Consider the following 14,000-nt stretch of genomic DNA (forward strand, 5'->3'; position numbering starts at 1 on the left):
GAGGAATTATATTATTTCTAATAATTTATTCTATAGCAATGAGAACATTGATTGGTCAATTTCAATTGAAATAAAGTAGTTAGTAATTGAAGCTTCTGGTACCAGCAAATAGCTGGGGGTGGGGAGGGAGGGGGGAAAAGAGAAAAAGCCAGCCCAACTATTTTTTTGAGAATACAAGCTTGAATTTTTCAGTCTACTTTGCTACAAATTGCCAAAAATATATTAATTTTAAAATGACCTGGAAATCAAACTAGGTGCAGAATTTAGGTGCAATCTGTGCTTTTGGATCTAAACAGGGTCCCTCCATGTACTTGGTAAAATTTTAAAAAGTGTTGGTTTTGATCTATTAAACCTTGAATGGTCTGGGACCTAATTATCTAAAACCCAGGCTCTCACTGTGGTATACTGCTCCAGCTGAAGTATCTGATCTGGAATACCTTGCGTATAAGAAACTGGGCTGCTAGAAAGCATTTTCCATGAAGGTTCCTTAGCTTTGGAATTTCCTACTTATCATAGAATCATAAAAATTAAGGGCTGGAAGGGACGTCAAAAGATCAAGTCCAACCCCCCTGCTCTGGGCAGGAATACTGCTGACATCAAACGATCCCAGCAAGGTGTTTGTCCAGTCTCCTCTTGAAGACTTCCAAGGTTGGGGACTGAGCCACCTCCTTGGGAAGTCTATTCCAGATTCTGATCACCCTTGCCGTAAAAAATATTTTCCTTATATCAACCTGAAACCATCCTCTAACAGTTTAAGGCCCATTGCTCCTTATCCTCCCCTGGGATGCCCTAGTAAATAGTTTTCTCTCTCAGCTCCTGATATTCATTAGGCCTGTGCGAAGCAGCTAGTATTCGCTTCAGATTTGGATTTGGCCAATTCGGGGGACAGTGATTTGATTCTGTGATTCAAATCAGTGTCCTGAATCAATTCGGCCAAATCTGAATCGGAGATTCGGCCACCGCCAAATCAGCCAAATCTCCTAATCAAACAGGCCCCATCCTCCAGCCCCGTCGATGGCTGCTCCACCCAGCCCCAGCATCCTGGCACTTAAACAAAACAAACAAACAAAAAATGCCCCGCCCTCATCGGCTCCTGCCTTGCAGGGGTTGGGAGGGGCAATCCCCACTCTGCCACGAGCCCCTAGAGGCCCTGATGGCTGCCACAGCATCCGGTGATGGTGGGCCTTTTTTAAGTGCCAGGACACTGGGGCTGGGAGGGGCAGCCATTGACAGGGCTGGGAGACTGGGCGGGGGTAGGAGGAGCAGGCAGAGGACAGGGCCTGGCAGGGGTCCCCCCATGGTCCCCTCTGCCCTCCTCCCGCCCCCTGCCTACCCCCTACTTACTGGCACAGCGCCCAGCTCCAGCTCCCCGTGGCAGCAAGCAGGGACTGCTTGAATCTGAATTGATTCGAAGGCTTCAAATCAATTTGGACCTTTTTATTGGTCTTCCAATTCAATTTGGATTTGGAGATTCAGCCACCAAATTGGGCTGAATCCCCTCTGAATTGCATCAGCAACCAAAACTTTGCACAGCCCTAATTTTCACCCTTTATATACTTAGAGATGGCCACCAAGTTCCCCCTCAGTCTTCTCTTCCCCAGACTGAACAGTCCCAGATTCCTTAGTCTTTCCTCATAAGGTTTGTCCTCCAGGCCCTCATTTCATGTCATTCTTGTGGCCCTCCTCTGGACCCTTCAAGATTCTCCACATCTTTTTTGAAGTTCAGTGCCCAGAACTGGACACAGTACTCCAGCTGGGGTCTCACCAACTCTGAGTAGAAAGGAAGTATCACTTCCTTAGCCCTGCTCACAATGCATCAGCTAATGTATCCTAATATGCTATTAGCTCTGTTGACTACAGTGTCACACTGGTGGCTCATATTCATCCTGTGATCAGTCATAATCCTGAGGTCCCTTTCAGCCATCGTGCTATCCAGGACACCTCTTATATTCATGTTGCAGGTTACTTCTCCCCAGATGAAGCACTCTGCATTTATCCTTAATCAACTGCAATCGGTTCCACTCTGCCCACCTTTTCAGCTTGCCCAGGTCCACTTGGATCTGTGTCCTATCCCCTAGCATGACCACTTTTCTCCATAACTTAGTATCACCCGCAAACTTGGCAGCATGTTTTCTACATCTTCATCTAAATCATTGATAAAGATCTTGAACAGCACAGGACCCAAGAACCAGGGATACCATTGGCTACCTCCTGCCAAGACAATACAGACAGTCCACTAATACTCTCTGGGTTCGACCCTTTATCCAGATCCCAACCCACCTAACTGTGGACTCTGTCAGCCCACAATATGCTATTGTAATGAATTAAGGAAAGTAAAGGGGCCTACTTCAAGTGAAAATGGGTATGAGAGGGCTCTTCTTACCTAGCTTCTCTTTTGACCTGAAGTTACATATGAGGATTTCCCAGTAATTTGTAAGTTAGACTAATAGATTTCATAGAAAACCTTTTCCTGCATTCTGAGTCAAGCCAAATTTTAGTCATTTTAACATTGAGTAAATTCCTATAGATTGTCTCACTCCTTTGGACAGAGGAGTACCCAAAAGCTTTTGGGTTTTTTTTCAGTGTTTAGGTCAAGTGATCACTTTTTCTATTAATCATTTCTGCTCTTAGCTGAAACATCGAAGGAAGAACAGGGAAAATTTTTTTTTTTTACTTCTAGAGCTGCATTGCATTGCAGACATTTTCTATACACCACAATAAACCTGTGAAAGATGGAGTTTAGTGGAAATACCAGAGAGGAAAAAATGCTGTCATAAAAATTCAGATCCGGTATTGAAACCCCAAGGGTTCAGATAAGAATGCAAATTTTTGAAGGGTTCTTTGCGAGATTGTTATGCATCTACATAGTTGCTATTTGTCAAGAATCTGAAAACCTCTATATTTCTTCAAGTAAATCTCACAACACCTCTTTGAGATGCTCCTACATTCATTTTACAAATCAGGACACTGGGGCACAAAGAAAGGATTAGGGCAATTCAGTTAATTCTCTTGATATTTACAATGGGATTTTAGGTATCTGAATTATAGTAGGTGTCCAAACAGAAATGGGAACCTTAAACTAGTCAGCCATGTTTGGAAGCAAAACATTTCACTTGTATATCTGGACAACATCCTAAATTGTAGAAAATTGGTATAGCTCCATGGGCTGCATTAGCACTTGACTGATTTATGTCGAATGATGATCTGGACCACTAAAGAAATCCATCCGTCACTGACACACCACTCTGATCTTTCTCTCTGCGTTGTTCTTCAACATGGTGTTATTGATAACTCCAAAAACTATAAAAAAAGATTTGTTCTAGGCTGGAAAGCATCAAGAGAAGGGAAGCATCAAGGGAAGGCCTGGGATGCTAGACTTCACATTCATTTCCTACAGGATGGGATGCACATACAATTACATTTTACCTTGAGATTTGCTGGTTTCAGTGTTTCTTGTCTGTTGCTACAAGACAAAAATATATATTTCTATAATTTGTTGTTAAAATACAGTAAGCTGGCAAACAACTATTACATGTAAAAACTGTACTGGTGTTAAAAGGGAGGGGAAAAAAGGTGTGCTACCAAGGTGTAAGTATTCTTGTGTAATTTTCCACATCAGGAGATTCTCGAAGCAAAACTTTCCATCTGATGCGAGTGTTTCTATATAATGACAGCCCATTTTTTAATTTTGTATCTCTTTGAAGTTTGGTTGTGCTACCTCCACCTCACTGCTTGCCACCCAAGCTGCTTCTCTCCCTAATGTGTGCTGAAGATGTTCCACACATACCGTACAACTCTAGCACTTGCTCTGCTGCATGCACAGTGAATCTGTTAGCGTTTGCACTGCTTCTATCCTCTGCAATAAATTTTAATCAGATACTTTGTACCCAGTTGTACTCTTGACTGAAACCATCCAAAGTACTGTTGTTGCTAAGGAAACCACTTCCTTGTTATCTTCGTTCAGCACGTCTGCCTCATTTTCTTGCTGCCTCTCTCTCTCCCTCCCCCCCACCCCACCTCTTCTTCTCTCTGCCTCTGAGGGGCATCTTTATATCATTGCATTATAGAAGCAATGAACCATTTCCCCCCTCTTAAAGTGCAAACGGTCATTTGAAACGTGTAAGTAGTAGCTACAACTACAACTCTGGGCATTTATGCTCAACATATCTTTTCATGGGAATACTGTGTACACTCGCCCATATGCAACAAGAACCAGAGCCCAGTGGGGTCTGATTGCTGAATGGGTGCTTTAAACTCCCCTATCAGAAAGCGGGAAATTGACTCCAGGCTCCCTTTGAACTCGACTTAAGAAAAATGGATGCAGGAGAAGAACAGACACAGAGGAGGGACTGTGTGTTTGAATACTATTTTTCTAAATATAAAAGCTCCAAGCTGCTTTGCTCTTCCCCTCAAAACACCACACACCAGCCATGTCAGCCCCACTGCAGGATTACTTGTTTACCTCTTTCAGAAAGAAAGGCAGTCCCCTGAGCCATTTGACCACAAAATTGATTTCTGAACCTCTGCTTCCTACTGTCTCCTAATGTTTAAAGTTATGCAGTCGACAAGCAGACTGCAAGTGAAGCCTGCATTTAGAGTTACACTTCCAAGGCTGTGATCAGTATATGCAAAGATTTGAATCCCCCTTCCACGTGCATTTAATAATTAACAGAACAGTGATGTTTGTTGGATTGGACATGCACCCCTGGCTTCCACATTGTGAAGACAAAGGATGTAAACATGAATTGGAGTTAATTGTCTGGGACGGAGTCAGTGAGAAAAAGGGCACGAGGGCATAGGGGTCCTTATATTTTTTAATGACTATAGCAGCCAACAAAACAGTAATGATGAAAAGAAGCTGCAATCAGTCTTACTCTCATAGTTCTGATAAATTTTCTTCGGTTGATCTTAGGGTGGAAAAAAAATGCATGCAATACATCTAGCTGGGTGACATTGTCTCTTTAAACTTCTGTTACCCTCTGTAATTTTGAATTCTTAGCTCTCTCTCAATTCACTACCCTTTCCCTCACCTCTCTTTTTCATACAGACTAATTTCATATGCACATTTTATGAGATAGTTCTAGAATGAAGAAAAAAAATCATGAGTGAAAAGAAGGTAACCTATAATGTTATAGTCTCCACAATGCTTTCGCTTTGCCAAACTGGGCATCATTGCCATTAGTATTGAGTGTAAGGATCCTGCTGGTTCTGTTGCAGTTGTCCTATTGACTTTCTCTGGATGAATAAGTCGCTGTCAAGATTGCGACTAAATATCCACTTTAGAAAAGCACTTTTACCCATAAAGAGCATATTTTCCCTTCCTCGTCAGTCACAGCCAAGCACTGAAAAGCAAAATAAAAAAGGCAATCTGTGGAGACATATATAATTATAAGTAAATACTTTGTAGGTGTTAATTACTAATGCTCTTTTACCTGTGCTTGGTATAGTGATTCAAAAACACTTCTAAATAAAATTATGTGGGTAGTGTTATACCAACTTACTATTACTTTTCAAGAGTAGCTGCAAAAAATAAGCCAAATACTTTTCTTACATTATATTTCACATATGTAAATGCCAGTAAAATGAGCTCTAAATGCTGGTAAAGATTTCCTTGTTACAAAGAAGCTAAGACATTAACCCAGAAACAAAATCATTTCAACCTGTTTGTACTTACTCTCGGTCAGGGTGGGGAAGGACCCTGCATGCAAAGTATCTGTAAAAATTCAGATTGAGTATTCAAAACTTTAATTAATTACCTGAAAATGATTGTCTGTAGATGAACTGCCTCATCAGTATTCACCATCAGTGCAGAAGATGAAGGTGAAGGGGAAAAAATCCTGCAAACACAAGACAGCAGAGGAGTTAGAAAAAAAGTAAAGGTTGTCTTTTTAGTGGACCCGTGTAAGCATCTGAGCATATACTCATCGGAGTCTTAAACCTTAATTCTGTAGTTGCCAGATAATAAACAACCACCAATTCCTTAAACTGTTACTATTCAAAGCTACTTAGCTTCCTCAATCTGGGGGTACATCTTCAACTGAAATTAATGGAAATTGTCTATCCAGAGCAGATATGGAATAAAAAAGCCTTAAACAAGACTGCATTTGTACTAATAACTTCTTACTGACAGGAAATTCCTTCTGAAAATTTGAGCACTTTTGTTTGGACACAGAAATCATAATATAACATTTCTTTTTCCCTGTTTAGCTGAGCATGACTTCAGAATCAAGTTTCCAATGCTAATGCTGATTAACACAATTAGCACAGGATTGCTCTATAAATATTCTGCAATTATTGCTTAAAATGTTCCATTTTAGTGAACATTCTTATCAATAAGCTTGTTTGCCACAAAAAGTACAGAAAAAATGTGAAACGAGAGGAGGGTAGAACACAAATCATTCATATGAAATAAGCAAAAGAAATTTTACAGTAATAATGAGGCAATATTAATTCATCTCTTGAAATTGTATTAAACAAAGCATTTCTTTAGCACTTTATGACCCATCCACTAGAAATGCTAGTAGAGGACATCTGAGTAGAAAATTATAAACATACAATTTCTGCTTCTGTTGACCTAATGTCTAGGGTCATGATGCTCTCAAGCGACTGGTTCAAGTGATTATAAAACTTTATAACACTCAAAGTCACTTTCTTTCACATCAAGAAACAGAAGTCTATAGTTTGTCGTGTTCCCAGCCAAGAGATGTGGGGTTTTGAATAAATAAGGAACCATGATTCAAGCCTGGCGTGATACCATATTTTGGGAAGATGAAATTCTTTTTGTAACCAGTACAGGAATTTCATTTACATTCTTTTTAGGCCCTGAAACAGGTTGTAATTATGGTGCAAATAATGGCTTTCTACAGAACATATGAATGTGTTTAGATGCTTATACAGAGAAACAACAAGTGTGCATATATTCAGGCTTCTTCTCCCCAAAGTAAAAATGGCTGCTCCAGGGGAAAAAACCAACAACAAACCAAAACCTAGGAACAACCAGGGTTAAGTCACTCCCAAGGAGCTTCTTTTGAGAGAGTGAGTGTGTATACATGCTGTGGCTTCCCTCCAAAGAATACAGTCTTCCAGCATCCCTCCCCACCCATCCAGGCCCAGGGAGACAGTTTGTTGCTCGCCAGACTCTGCAACCCTTCATAATCCACACATTGTGCTGCAGGAAAACAGGCTAATGGGCAATCTGGGTTATCCAATCAGGGTTGCCCTATGAATTACTATAATTTATCACCACACAGACTAAAGGAGACCCTTCCCCCCCACTTCTCCTGCAGCTGCAGTGTGTCAGCACAGCAAGCTCTCTGCTCTTCAGGGCCTCAGCACTTGAATGCCCATACATGCAGCTCTGGGTAGGTTTCTCTACCAGGAGAACAAACCTGGGAGAATTCTTCCAGATTATATGAGTAAACTGGAGACCAACTGAATAAGCAGCACTGCAGAAAAGGATCTGTGGGTTATGGTGGACAATAAGCTGAATATGAGCCAACAGTGTGCCCTTGTTGTTGTTACTGAAGAAGGCTAATGGCAAACTGGGGACCATTATTAGGAGTGTTGCCAGCAGATGGAGGGAAGTGATCCTTCCCCTCTACTCGGCACTGGTGAGACCACATCTGGAGTACTGTGTCCAGTTTTGGGCCCTCCACTACAGAAAAAGATGTGGACAAATTAGAGAGAGTCCAGCAGAGGGCAACAAAATGGTTATGGGGCTGGGGCACATGACTCCTAAAATGAGGCTGAGGGAACTGGGCTTATTTAGTCTGGAAAAGAGAAGACAGAGGACATTTAATAGCAGCCTTCAACTACCTGAAGGGGAGTTCTGAAGAGGATGAGGCTAGACTGTTCTCAGTGGTGGCAGATGACTGAACAAGGAGAAGGGTCTCAAGTTGCAGCAAGGGAAGTTTAGGTTACATATTAGAAAAAAACTCTTACTAGGAAGGTAATGAAGCACTAGGACAGGCTACCCAGAGAGGCTGTGGAACCTGCATCTTTGGTGGTTTTAGACAAAGCCTTGGTTGGGATGATCTAGTTGGGGATGGTCCTGCTTTGAGCAGGTGAATGGACTAGGTGACTTTGAGGTCCCTTCCAATCCTAACTGTCTATGAATATTTGAATGTGTGTTTGCAGTCAATGTATTAAGTCACAACATAAATAATAACAGTGCTACCCATTCAGCCAATTTATGATGCCATAAAGTGGCAAACTATTGCCAAATATACCCCACAAAGTATGTGGAACATCTTTGTGGCTCTTTTGTATGCCACTATAAATGGCATCAGTAGCACCCCCATGCCTGTGCTGACAATTGGCATTTGATTGTCAGCATGGAAACAGGGACAGGGGTTGGCATCAGGACTGTAACAGCTCTGTTCCTGATGCCAAAAATGTGCTGCCAGAAAAGCAGGTTTCAAGGCTCCCTGGTAGGGGGTATCAAGGGGCTCCAGCCACTGGGAACCTGGCAGCTCCTGAGCCTGGCAACCTTTCATGCCTTGACTTGAAGTGAGTTGCAGAGAGAAGAGATGCACCTTCAGTTTTTAGATATACCAGAGGACAAGGACCCCAGAACAAGAGAAGCTTCCAGACCTGAGGATCCCAGTGCCCTGGGACTTCAAAAGGCCACACATGCATCTGGACTATCCTGGGGTTGGGCTAACAGTTAGCTGATTGTTGGGCTCAGCCCTGACAGCCCTGGGTTTTGAACCAGACCCAACAGGGACAGATCCACAAGGCGTGAAGGGGTGCAGTAGTGTGGGGCACCCTCTCCTTTTGGACCAGTTTTAACATGGGCCTTAGTCATAACAGAGTTCCCTTTCCTTCCTGTGAAGTCAGGAGACATATTTGAATCCCCATATTTCAGCCACCTGCTGCTTGGATGAACAAACTGACGAACAAAATGTTCTCAATTTTTGACCCATTTTGACACTACCCAACATAACCTGGCCTAATTACAGCCTCCAAAAAAATCAGCTCGTAGAGAATTCACAGGTTTCAAACAGTTCCTGGATTCTCAAATACATTGATTTATGCTGGTAGTCCGAAGGAACCCCAGAATCCTAAAGAAGACAATGGTTTATGTCTGGCATAATGGATCTTTCAACACAAATCTAATAGCAAAATTAGGCCAGTTTTCCATTTTTTTAAAAATCAGAGAGAAAGGAAAAAGGAAGCCAAGAGCCTTTTGCCCTTTACCTAGACTCACCACATTTTCACTATAATCAGACAATTTGAACATATGCCTTTTTGGAAGAAAACAACCTGATTATCACTAAAGAAGTTCCAGTTCTTTAAACTGTAACTATTTCTTCTTTTCCATTAATTAATTATTAGTAATGCATGTTTAAATAAAAGGGGTATTTTAAATAAAAGGGCCCACAATTTTATTGTGGAAATTATGTTGGTAGTAACAACATAGGACTTTTTATAGGACTCAGTAAATTGTTGGAAGTTTCTTGATTTAAAGATGTTGGAGGTCATTCTGTTACATTTTGTCAGAAGGGAAGCAAAGCTACAGTAGAGTACAGCATAAATAATTCTGTCAATGACCTATAACTCCAAGGTCAAAGATTTTACAGATGTATTATGAATTTCTTGACTATAATTCATTTTGTATTTTAGTTTTAAATGAAAAAAATTAAGTTTTATACATGTACATTTAAAATCTCTCTCTTTTCCCAGGATTTCCCTGAAGGGCAACTTGATCAGGATTTCTCAGCTTGTGGTATACAAATCGTCTTTGTAGTATATAGGGATTTTTTGAGGCTATTAAATGGAATAAAGACTGTTAACATTAATTGGGTTGCATTGGAGAGTCTTTTTTATGGATATGAATCCAATGGAAATAATAAAAGCCTATCCTTTTGGGTTATTCTAAATGGAAAGAAATACATTAAATATAGATGATTCCTGGAGTTTGTAAACTGTCTGCAATAATTAATATTTCAGAAGCCCATGAAAATAAATTGGAGGTAAGGAGCTACAAATGTAGCTTGGAATTCCAAATGTCTGATCCAAAGCTATACAAGGTCAGGGATGGAATTAACTTCTTCCCTTTAAGAGTCTCAGTGGGTGTTAAAAAGTTATATAACCATAACAAAAATTGGACTGGCGTCTGAAAGGAAAGCTCAAGGAGAATTACTTACCTAGATGATCAATACCATTCTAAAGGTTCAAGAACTTTGGCAACTTCTTCCCGAAGGTCAGTTCATGCGGTATCATGTGCTGTGTTCCAAGTTCCTGAGATTTAGTAACAACGAACACAACTATACACTTTCCTGATTATGAATGCTGTTACATGACTGGACATGCAGGAGTAAGTAAACTTTCAAAAACCTTGTTCCAGTACATACTGGGGTCATGTCAAAACTAGAGGAAGAATCCTTAGGGACAGTTGTTTAGTTGCTTCCAAGTCCAAAACACTACACAGAGCAGTTTCTGTTCAGCAAGAAGGGTTTTGTTTGCATTTTGTTTATTTTGAAAAAATATATAGTTCTCTACTGGTTGTGCACACAGTGATAACAACATTGATTGAAAGTCCATACCATGCTACTAAAATGGGCACTGGGAAAAGAACATGTTAAATCATTAAAAAATAAAAACAAAAAACCAAAACATTTTATCTCCTTAGTCACGAAAGGCATTGGTCCACAATTTTAAAGGGAAAACAAAAAGAGTTAAAGGAGTTATAAATTATAAATCGTAATTAGTTTATAAATGCTAAATATTAGCTAGTATGCGTGTATTAGTAATTCAGTTTCTACCCCGACCTCTCCCCAAAAAAGGGCAGAGGGTAGCTTACAATAAAAAGACAAACAGATAAAATAAACAATAATAAAAAAACCCTTAAATATTTCAGAAGTTATTATGTGGTATGCTAAAGGCCTGTACAGAAATAAAGGTCTTCTAAAGACATCCAGGCTTGGACTCTGGAGGACCTCTCAAGGGGGAGGATATTCCCTGAGGATAGTCACTGAAAAGTGACAGTGAGGTAACTTCATATTGCAAACTTGGCATACAGAGGGTACATGCAGGTAGTTGCTCTTAGCTGACCTTATGGATCACAGTGGAGCATAAGAGAGGAGGCTATTCCTCGAGTATGTAGGACCCAGGACATTTAGTGCTTTAGCGCCACCTTGGTGTGTGATATATATATATATATATATATATATATATATATATAATTTAACCTATAAGATGCAAATCTTCACTGCCTTAAGCTACTGAAAGCCCGTACAGACTTGAAAACAAGGAGTAATGGGCTCCCCATGATCCACTTCAAACAGAAGGCAGGACTACCATGTTCTGCAGTAGCTGCAGCTTACGTTCCTCCAGGACAGCCACAGAGCACATCGCAGTAGGCTAGCCTGAGTTTATAAAACATGGATGATGCTGGCTAGACCCAAATCTGAGGAAAAGAGTTGAAGTTCTCACCAACTGGAATTGGTGAAAAAGTTGCTTCAAGCCTGCCCTGCAAACTGAAAATCCATGTGTAGCATATGATCCAGGAGCACCCCAAGCATGCTGACTTGAGTGAAAAGGAGCCTGAACCCCATCAATAATAGGTGCCCAAGTCTTGAGTTCGGCCAACCAACCTGTCTTATCTGGATTCAGGTTTAGCTGGTTCACCTGCATCTGCACCCAGAAGTGGATCCAGGATTTTACAAAATGGGTATGTAGGAGCAGCAACAGGTTATCCTGCACCCCCTGCCCCACCCCTGTCCCAGACTCCTGCTCCCAGCAGGGTGGATAGATCACTCTGCGGGAGCAGCAGTTGGGGACTTTAAGCCCCCAAAATAGATAAGAAGTCTCCCCCTTCCCTGTTCAGAGGCACATCCCCTCCCCACTGACTACTGCTGCTGTCCCAAGGGTGAAAGGAGCTCTGGAGCTGCTCCAGCCATGCAGCATGTGGGCTGAGCTCAGCTCAAGACAAAGGAAGCACCAGCAGATGGATGGGTTCCCTCTCTCCATGTTGGCTTCTAGGCTGGCAGGGAACAGTCATGGGGACCAGGCAGAGAGCGGGACCTCATCCACTCCTGCTGTCCCAGATTGAACCCAGTGCCTGTGCAGCTTAGCTGGAGCAGGAGAGGAGCTCCCCTTGACCTCAGGACATCAGGGAAAAGTGGCAGCAGCAGGCAGGGAAGGGGAGAATAGGAGGGGACGTGTGTCTGAGCATGGAGGGGTAGAGGGGGGAATTTTGCCTTCCTCTGGGACTTAAAGTTCTAGGCTCCTTCTCTTGACATGTGGTCAGAAGAAGGGGTGTAGCCACACTACTGCACCTCTTCTGGATCCTGCTCTGTTTACATCTAATCCCAAGCTTCAGCCAGGCACTGGGTAAGGACCAAGACTGGAGGCCCTGAGTCTATTAAAAAAGACAGAGTTGGGCATCATCAGCAAACTGATGGCACCTCACTCCAACTCTCCAAAGGCTTTAGACCCCACAGGAAAGGTACTGAGGAGATGTACATTCACCCATCACTCCATGGGACCTCCATGTTAGAAAACAGTAGAACGAATTAAAAGCAGTCCCACAAATAGCCAGGTCATGCACACACCTAATGGTGCTAGAGTATCTAAATCAAAGGCCACTGAAAGATCTAATAGGATCAACAGGGTACAATTTTCCTTGTCGATATCTAAGTGAATGTCATCAAGGAATGAGCACTGTCTCCATACGATACCCAAGATGAAAACCAGATTGACAAGGTCCAGGAATCCAACAGCATCCAGATACATCTGGAGTTGTGGGGTGATCATCCATACAAAGGCCTTCCTCAAAAAGGAAAGTCTGGAGATAGGGTGATAGTTGGCTTGGAAGTCAGCATCTCAATATGCTGGTTTTGAGTAGGGGCCAGACAATTGCAGATTTAACATCTAGCGCCCTACCCTAACCAAAAGCGGTCTCATCCCCCCCTGCCTAGTTTTTGCAGGTCTAGTTAACAATTGGCCACTCACATTCCTCCAAGCACATCCTCGCTGTGGTTGGTGACAACAACTGGAAGTGGTCCATGTAGGCTGGGCAAGACTCAGATTCTTCAGTCCTGAAATTAGACTCTGTATCTTCCCCAAGCTGTGATGAATGTGAGCAATTTTGTCTGCAAAGCAGGTGGCAAACTCATCACAGTGGTGTGCAGATGATTCAGTTTCTGGGCAGAGACAACCCAGATTAACTAAGCTGTTCACTACCCAGAATTGTTCTGCATTTTCCAGATGCAATGGCACTTGAGAAAAAAAGTGCTTGTGCTACTGCCACAACATAGTACTTTAAAAAAGATCTGTGTTGTAATCAGGTTGTCAGGAATGGATCTGTAGTTGGGCTGAAAACATTTACCCAGTAACCATGAATAGTAGAGAAAAAACAATGTTTTGTTCAATTTACAAATGAGACAAAATGGTAAACTCTTCAGAAGACCAGACATGGACAAGGGCAGAAACAGCCGAAGCAGGGAAGAGTCCCTGGATAGAGGGAGCTGGAGCTAGCCTTCTCCCAGGGATCCTCTAGACCCAAACTTTGTAGGCAAGTCACTGAAAATGCTCTGAGGCTACAGGAACCCTCTCCTATGCCGCCTGACTTCGGAAAAAAATCTGCAGAGAGGAGTCAACCAGAAACTAAAATTGCTGTTGCAGTTGTCTTTAGACATTTTGAGAACTTTTTACAGGTTTGGCTGGATTGTCTCTCAGCGCTCACTTCCTGTTTGTTCCATCCTGCCCCTTCTTTCCTTCCCCTCCCTTGATCTCTTTACCTTTATTACCGTCTCCTACCCTCTCCTGTTCTGTTGCCTCACACCTCTTCCTGCCTTTTGTCACAACCCAAGGGTGTGATTTTTGTTTTTGTGTGTGCTTTGGCACCACTGAATTATTTTCCCACCAATTCGTAGCTTTCTTTGCAGTGTGCATTTCTTCTTTGCAGCTAAGAAATGCTCGTTGCAAAGAGTTCCCGCCATTTGTATTCTAATTCGAGCCCCATTATTGGCTTGCGTGAAATTATGCACACGTGG

General features: G+C 42.1%; 1 long non-coding RNA gene across 2 annotated transcripts in view; it reads right to left on the minus strand.

The window, feature by feature from the left end:
• Positions 1–2,973: 2,973 nt before the first annotated feature.
• The window catches only part of LOC102376606, a 36,386-nt gene continuing 25,359 nt past the window's right edge, over positions 2,974–14,000 (minus strand). The window contains exons 2-4 of one of the 2 annotated variants that reach the window (XR_001357837.2): positions 5,757–5,837; positions 3,427–3,463; positions 2,974–3,324 (exon numbers count right to left, since the gene is read on the minus strand). This is a non-coding gene — a long non-coding RNA (uncharacterized LOC102376606). The remainder of the gene's footprint in view (positions 3,325–3,426; positions 3,464–5,756; positions 5,838–14,000) is intronic. The other variant, XR_323540.2, reaches the window with a different exon arrangement.

The sequence above is a fragment of the Alligator sinensis genome, unplaced genomic scaffold (assembly GCF_000455745.1).
Source record: "Alligator sinensis unplaced genomic scaffold, ASM45574v1 scaffold693_1, whole genome shotgun sequence".
NCBI lineage: Eukaryota > Metazoa > Chordata > Crocodylia > Alligatoridae > Alligator > Alligator sinensis.